We start from the raw sequence: 8,527 nt of genomic DNA, 5'->3' as shown, positions 1-8,527 counted from the left end.
TCCAATACTAGTAACCAGTACCAATATTGTACCCCTAGTACCACTACTTTGCCATGTTATCCCTTACTAGTACGTGTATACTCATATAGCTGTGTACCAGTACCATTACAATACCAGTAAACCAGCTAGGAAGGAAGGGAGCAAACCTTTAAACTTTAACGGTGTTCTAGTATAGTAGTGGCAGTACTAGTACCACAGCGAGTCATTTGAAATAAGGAGAATAAAAAAGAAAAGTATAATATGGCCTCTTTGTGTGTAAATATTTTATTGTATAAAAGGCCTAAATATAGGGATTTTCTATAATTATTTTGGTATTTTATTTAAATATTAATACCTAGGTGTGCGTCTTATTAGGCTACGTATGCCTTCTTTAATCCTTTTGTACCATAAGTATATTTTTGCTGCCAATATGTACATTCTCTAATATCATAAATATTTTTTTCTTTTATACAAATCACCTCTATAATTTTATTCTCACCCTTGTGAAAACAAAAAAAACGGCTCCCACTCCCTTAGTCACGTTTATTATATAATTCTCATTTACTTACATACTTATTTCTCTTTCACTCGAAATAATACAAAAGAGGGACCATATCATATGATTTCAATATCTCTTTCATATCCATAATTCTTCCATATTTTTTCATTAAGTACTCATTATTCTAACGCCATGTGCTCATTGAGTTAAAATCCATGAATAGTCCATACACTAGTCCCACCATGTATATATTTCTTTATTCACCAATAATCCTCCTCCATGCATGTGTAAAGATATTTTGGATGCTTTGTATCATGATATGGCAAAGGAAGGGCTCACTCTTGGATGCATTGTGCAAATTCAACAAAGGAGAGAACCACTAAAAGAATTTTGCAGGCATAAAAATAGGCTTTTTGGTGAGATTTTTGGTACCTATCTCCATTTGAAATTTGAAGAAGTAACCAACAGACATAGTGTATCCCACAAGCTGAATAATCATCTCAATTTTTTGTATAATTTTTGAAGAAAACATCGATGAGATGTGAATTTTTTGGTGGATCCCAGTCTATCCACTTTTTCTCACAAGTCACCCCTAGTCATCTCTTACTTCTTTTCAGACTTCCACACACACACACACACACACACACACATTCCTCTCCATCCCTCACTCAAATTTGCACCTTCCATGGTTTCTCTCACCCTCCTCACCGTTACCCTCCCCTCTCACACCCATATAGCTCTCTTTTGAATCTCTACTTACATCCACCATTTCCATATCTCTCTCTATTACACTCATATTTTATTCTACCCTTTCAAGAATGCATAAAAAATCATCAACCAAACCACACATAATCTTTGCAAAATGGGGGTTTTTATATCAACAAAACCCTCATTCTCTTTGTGGTGATTCAACTATGGTGGCAACATGAAAAGAAGAAGAAGAAGAACTGTGGGACTTTTGACAATCTACGCACGGGTGAGTCCAAGATTCCTCAAGGATTCACCATCTCAAGGATACACCCATCTCATTTACCCCTCTTTTCTCATCCTTCAAGTCATTCTACCCATTCTAATTATACTACTAAAATTTTCTAGTGATTGCTATCACTAAGTGCTAACCCTTTCTTATAAATTGCACCCACTCTACTCTAACTTGGAATTGGCAACTTTACACAAAAATCATTCACCTCTCTAGAAATATTCTCTATTTCACCTCAGTAATTCTCTCCTCTTGAGCCCACAACCATGTGACTCAAGAGACAAGAGAGTCTCACTCTCATAAGAATATATTTAAAATTCTATAAACATGGTTTTCTATGTAAATGTTGATCAGGAGATTATCCTAATAAGGACTCTCCTCGCCTATAAATAGAGCCTTTTGCCTTTGTAAATGGCATTATCTTTACACTATTGCTCACTACTTTGAGCATAGAATTCTCCATCTAAGTTGAAGGGAGAGAGAGTGAGCTCTCTATACACCATTACTTGTGGTGATATAGTTGTAGCATTGCAATGATTCATAACTTCCAATCATAGTTTTACCTACTCTTGCATATCAATTGAATCAACAATTTGTGTCATAATAATCAATATCTAATTCTCCTAAATGATTTTCTCATATTAAACTGATCATTTAATGTGGGGAAGTGCCAAGGGAGAAAAAGCTAGAATATTGGTTAAGTTAGCAGACCGGCCACAGTAGGGATCCAAAGGAGGGAAAATAGGGATCCAAAGGGGGGGGCATCTGCAAAAGAGCCATGTGAAACAACGGGCTAAAAAGACCCTAAGGTTCAGCCCATTAAGACTTCCAAAATGCTAAGGTTCCAAAATTCAAAGGTTGTGTCCAAAGGTCAACCTTAGGGAAAATTGGATGCTTAGTGTGTGCCCAAAAAGTCTTTCTACATCCCTACATGGGAGGGGGCGAGCCCCAAAGCTAGGGGATGAGAGAGAAAGCCACACACACACACACAGGCTCCCTTTACACAAAGGGAATGAGGGACACATGTCAGCTCCCTAGGCCAGATGCCCACAAGGTATGCCCAATTCCTATTGGAAGACCCTTGAAGTGGACCAATGAGAATTAGGCTAGAGTAAATCTAGTTTAATTAATTTAAAAACATTTAATAAAAGAAACCAATAAGAATTAAGTGTCCTAGAAGACTATTGGGCAGTCTCCCAAGGGGTCCAATGAGCATTCAGGAGCCCCATGGCTTGCCTGATTCCTATTGGCCAGGAGGCAAAGGGGTCCAATGAGAGTTTAGTTTAATTATTTAATTATCTAAAGCTCTCACAAAAGGGGAAAGGGGGACACATGTCAGAAGGCTATCACTTATGCTGCTTAATCCCTATTGGCTTGACCTGGGGAGGTCCAATGAGGCAAAAGCCAGACTAACTTAGCAGCTAGGGCTCGCCCAAGAGAGAGAGGGGGCTGATTTTTTCTTGGCATTGGCACTCACACTCTCACACTTGACCATGTGTGAAGGGAAAATACTCTATCTCCTCCCAAGCTTTAATGGAGAGCTCATCACCTACTCCAAGCTTGTGAGATAGAAGCCTACATCAACACTCTCTTGGCATGTGGATGCAAATCCAACCAAGAGCCAAGCTTCAATGCATGCTCATCTTCTCTACCAAGCTAATTACTAAGCTAAGCTATGCTAATATGAGTGATTATGTGAGGAGATGTACTTCTTTCTCGTAAGATACTTCTTTTTCCTCTCAATCTACTCTCATACCCTGCTAGCTCTCACCATCTTCGAAGGTGTGTGAGGTCTTGGGTCTGAGAACGGGGATAATTCAAGTTGTGTTTGATTAAGTGTTTTGCTTGGTGTATGAAGCTTCCATCTTCATTGCACTAGCTAGTCTTGAAGGAACACAAAGAATTGTATTGTACAATGTCTCTCTTGATGGGAGAAACCATAATACAAAGCCTTTTGGAGGGGGGACCGGCTCCATGCAAATCCGGTCCTCAACTGTTGTCAATAGCTTAATTGCTCTCTCTTTTGAAAGTATTGTCGATGCTATCTAACTAGGTGTTATGCTTTTTGTTGCTCTCTCCACCCAATCACTCTTGTAATTCTCATTAGGAATCTATTCTAATGAAATGCCCACTATGTTCATGCTAATTTCCGCTACAAATAAGATTTTAGGCCATTAAATGTTACATTGGTATCAGAGCTCAAGGTTTCTCTTTTCTTGCTCAAGAAGGGAGGTCCTCAAGCTAGCTACAAATGGTTGGTATTATTAATTGCCTGTGAGTAAGTAGAATAGGGATTTTTCAGCCTTTCAGTGCGCCTGCCTTTGTGCAGTTAACGGGGCATCACCGTCGAGAGCTATGGTCTTAATAGTGGAGTCCTACGGGGCTTGCCTACGGCTTAACCACTATTGAGCTATTAGAAGCTTGACAGGAGCCGGTGCTGTTTTGGTGTCGAAAGACCCTCTCTTCTATTCCTTGCAATTAATGGTATTCGAGCCGCAGGTACAGTAGCTTGAGTGCTTTTTCTAAAGGGGTAAAGAGGAGTAGCAACTAGGGCTTGAAGTGCCAAAGTACACCTAAAAAGTTTACACCTAAAAGTTGTTAGAATGGCTGACAATATTAAAGAGAGTGAAATTAATGTTGATAACTTTGATTTTGCTCATGAGCAAGCTACTAATGATGCTTCAATGCTTGTTAATTATCTTGTTTCTAGGCTTCAACAAGCCATGGGCAATCCATCTCTCCAAAGTGAAGTGCAACGGCAGCTCCGTGCTCACGGGATTCTCCAAGTTCATCACCATGACGAGAGAACACCTAGGAAGCCTCCTTGTGAGACTACCAAAAGAGGTCTCTCTCCGATTCGGGAAGAAGAAGAGAATCCATATGAAGGGCTCAAGAACTTACTTCTTGATGATGCATCTCCTTCCCAAAGGAGAACTCAAGAGCCTCCACCGAAGGAACGAGAAAGAAGCGAGTCTCCCGCCACCTCGGCGGAGATGGCTCCACGAAGACGGCGGGCTAAACGCTCTCCATCACCACCAAAGCGGAGAAGACCCTCACACTCTTCTCCACGCCATAATTCAAAGAGGGATGATAAAAAGCAAGAGAAGAAAAAGGCGAGAAAGAGGACACCCTCTTCTCCATCTTCTTCATCCTCTTCCTCTTATGAAAGCTATGGTGAAGACGACAAAGATCAAGACAAGAAAAAGGCGAGAAAGAGGTCACCCTCTTCTCCACCTTCTTCAAATTCTTCATCTTCTGAAGAAAGTGATGGTGCAACTTTTGAACCATCAAAAAGAAGAGGCCATAGGAAATCCTATGCCGCATGGAAGAGGTCGTCCAAACTGAAGAAATTCAAAGAGGGAGGGAAGAGCATCTCTTTCCTTACCTATGATGGCACCTTCGGTGCTACAGACAAAGTTTTGGCCTTTATCCAGCAATTCGATGCGGCGTTTGGAGATGAGGGCTTCACGGAGTCCTCTAAGCTACGCCATGTAGCTATGCACTTTCAAAAGTCCGCCAGACAATGGTGGTCTAGCCTACGAGCCAACGGTGAAGCTCCACGAACATGGAAGGCTTTAAGAGCTTCCATTATGAAGCAGTTTTTGGCCACCGATGCCAAAGACAAAGTACTCACCGAATGGCGAAGCTTAAAGCTCTCTCCCAATGAATCCATCCACAAATATGTAGACAAGTTTTGGGACCTACAACTCAAAGCCACTGTCTTCAAAAAGTTGGATTTTGGAGAGCAAAAGCAACAATTTTGTGCGGGCTTAACCGAAGAAATGGCGGAGTATGTCAACTCCCAAAGGCCACGTACCATATCGGCGGTAATACACCATACTATGGTGGCCTCGCGAATCAATTTCCAAACGGGGGGTAAAAGAAATAATAAGCCCCCGGAAAACAAAGGTACCAATGAGCCTAAGGGGAAGGACAATGTCCAAAAGTCTCCTAAGGGAAATTCCAACAAAGCTAAAGAGAAGGGAGTTTACAAAGGAAAGAATAAACTCTCTCCTGAAGAGCTTGAGCGTTATCGTAAAGATAACCGGTGTTTCAAGTGCGGCGAACAAGGGCATGCGTACCGCGCTTGTCCCCAAAAGAACAACCGCCAAGATCCTCCTAGAGCTTCTTTGGTTGAAATCCAAGAGGAGGAGATTCACCAAACTCACCACAAAGGATCTCCTCTATGCCATGCTTGGGGAAAGGTAAGAGAACATGATGCTTTTATTCTCTTTGACCCTGGTTCTACTCACAATTTCATATCTATGGAGTTAGCCACCAAGCTAGGCATACAATCCTACGAGATGGGAGATATCCTACCCGCAGACAGTGCCTTCAAGGGGCAAGAAGCTTCAGTCACTCCCTTAATCGGGAAATTGAGGCTTCATGTCCAAGGCTATGTGGACAAAGAGGATTTCTTTATCTCTCCTCTCAAGCATGAGGATGTAATCCTAGGGGCACCATGGTTTGACCGTCTGGCTGCCCATGTTAAATTTCCTGAAAGGAGAATCTCCTTTAAGTTCAGGGAAAAGGACATGTATATAGATGCTAGGGAGATGGGTAACACCATCCCCATTGTACATACACCAGCTTTCAACAAGTCAATAAAGAGCTCTATTTCCGTGTACATGATTTTTGTTAAAGATTCTCAAAATGAACCTAATGCTTTAGCAAAAGAAAATAAAAGCAACCAAAAGGAATTAGAGTTATCCAATTTTCTCAAGGGGTTTCAAGATGTCTTTATTGACGACATCCCTTCTGAGCTACCTCCTAAATGAGGTAATGACGACCATGCAATTGAACTTCTTCGAGGAAGTTCACCGCCTAACAAACCTCCTTATAGAGTTTCTCAAGCTCAACAAGAGGAGATTATGCGGCAAGTGCATGAGTTAATTGAGAAGGGCATGGTTAGGCCTAGCTCATCTCCATTTTGCTCACCTGTGCTATTAGTGCAAAAGAAAGACGGCACATATCGTATGTGTGTCGACTATAGAGCACTAAATAGGATCACTATCAAGAATAGGTTTCCCGTTCCACGGGTAGAAGACCTATTTGATAAGCTACAAGGATCGATCTACTTCAGTAGGATTGACCTAAAAAGTGGCTATCATCAAATAAGGATAGTTGATCAAGACATTGTAAAGACCGCATTTCGTACTACATTTGGTCTTTACGAATACATTGTCATGCCTTTTGGCTTGACTAATGCACCAGCCACATTTAACCGCTTGATGGAGAAGCTGTTCAGACCTCATCGAACCTTCACTGGAGTGTTCTTTGATGATATTATCATCTACTCTAATTCATTAGAGGAACACAAGCAACACCTCCAGGTAATATTTCAAGTTTTAAGAGAGAATAAACTTTATGTTAATCGAAAGAAAAGTGAATTTTTCTTGCAAGAGATTCAATATTTAGGTCACATTATCTCTCAAGATGGAATCCAAATGGATCCATCCAAGTTAGAGGTAATAAAAGGATGGCCTAAACCAAGGAATCTTCATGAACTAAGAAGCTTTATAGGTATGTGTGCATACTATAGACGCTTCATAGAAAAGTTCTCACAAATTGCGGGACCATTACATGACCTAACAAAGAAAAATGTTAGGTATACGTGGTCTGCTAAGGAGAACAATGCTTTCGAAAAGCTTAAAGAAAAGCTTATCTCTCAACCTGTGCTTACACTACCGGATCTCTCAAAACCATTTGAGGTCCAATGTGATGCTTGTGGTGATTGCCTTGGGGCTGTTTTGCTCCAAGAAGGGCACGCCATAGGCTATGAGAGTCGAAGGCTCGACCCTGTTTAGCAAGCTCTAGGCATATACGAAAAAGAACTCCTTGCAGTTCTACATGCCTTAGACTCATGGAAGCACTATTTATTGGGGACTCCTTTCATTCTGCGAACGGATCACCAAAGTCTTAAGTACTTCATGACGCAGACCAAGCTCTCCGACAAACAAATGAGGTGGGCAAATTTCCTTTCGCAATTTCATTTTCATATTGCTCACATTGCTGGCAAGCATAATCAAGTAGCCGATGCACTCTCAAGACGACCGAGAGTGAATGCGGTTTCCATAGCAACTCACAATGATCTATCTTCAATGATAGATGAGTATGCTATTGATCCCGATTTTAGAGATGTGATTTCAGCCCTTGCATTAGGGAAGAAAGAAGAACCATTTACTTTACAAGATGGTTATCTGCTCTATGGCAATAGACTATGCGTTACTAACTCACTACGTGAGAAAGTAATGTATGAATCTCATGCTCCCCCATATGCGGGGCATAGAGGGATTCAGTCTACCCTAAAGGGAATTGAAACATATTTCTATTGGCCTACCATGAAAGTGAACATACATGAGTATGTTTCCAAATGTGTGGTATGTCAAAAGACAAAATTTGATAGAGGGAAGCAACTTGGATTGCTTCAACCCTTGCCAATCCCTAATTCACCGTGGGAGAGCATATCCATGGATTTTATCTTTGGATTGCCTAAGTCTATCCATGGGAATACGGGAATATGGACGATAGTAGACAGGTTCAGTAAACAAGCTCATTTTATACCTGTCAAAAAGACTATCAAAGCCCATCAAATGGCAACCCTCTTCATTTCACAAATTTTCAAGTACCATGGCTTGCCAATGTCCATAGTGTCGGATAGAGATCCTAGAATGACCAGTAATTTCTGGAAGGGTCTCTTTGAGAATTTAGGAACAAGGCTAAACTTCTCTTCGGCTTATCATCCACAAACTGATGGCCAAAGTGAAATAGCTAACCTAACTATTCTTGATCTACTAAAAGCCTATGTAATGGAAGTAGATCAAAGATCCCAATGGGAGAAGTACTTACCCTTAGTAGAGTATGCTTACAATAACACTGTACATACTTCTACAGGAAAATCACCTTTCGAGGTAATTTAGGGAAGATCAAAAAGTCCCTTGCTACTTAAGGTACATGGGAAGATCTTCGCTGCAGATGAGTATAGCCGAGACCTACAAGAATCTTTCCAAAAGATTAAGGATGCTATCTCTATCTCACAGCAAAGGCAAAAGGCTGCTGCTGACAAGCAC

This window comes from Adiantum capillus-veneris, chromosome 27, assembly GCF_014529385.1.
Source record: "Adiantum capillus-veneris isolate H3 chromosome 27, ASM1452938v2, whole genome shotgun sequence".
Taxonomy (NCBI): Eukaryota; Viridiplantae; Streptophyta; class Polypodiopsida; order Polypodiales; family Pteridaceae; genus Adiantum; species Adiantum capillus-veneris.
The sequence above is the reverse complement of the archived record's forward strand: the minus strand, read 5'-3'. Positions refer to the sequence as shown.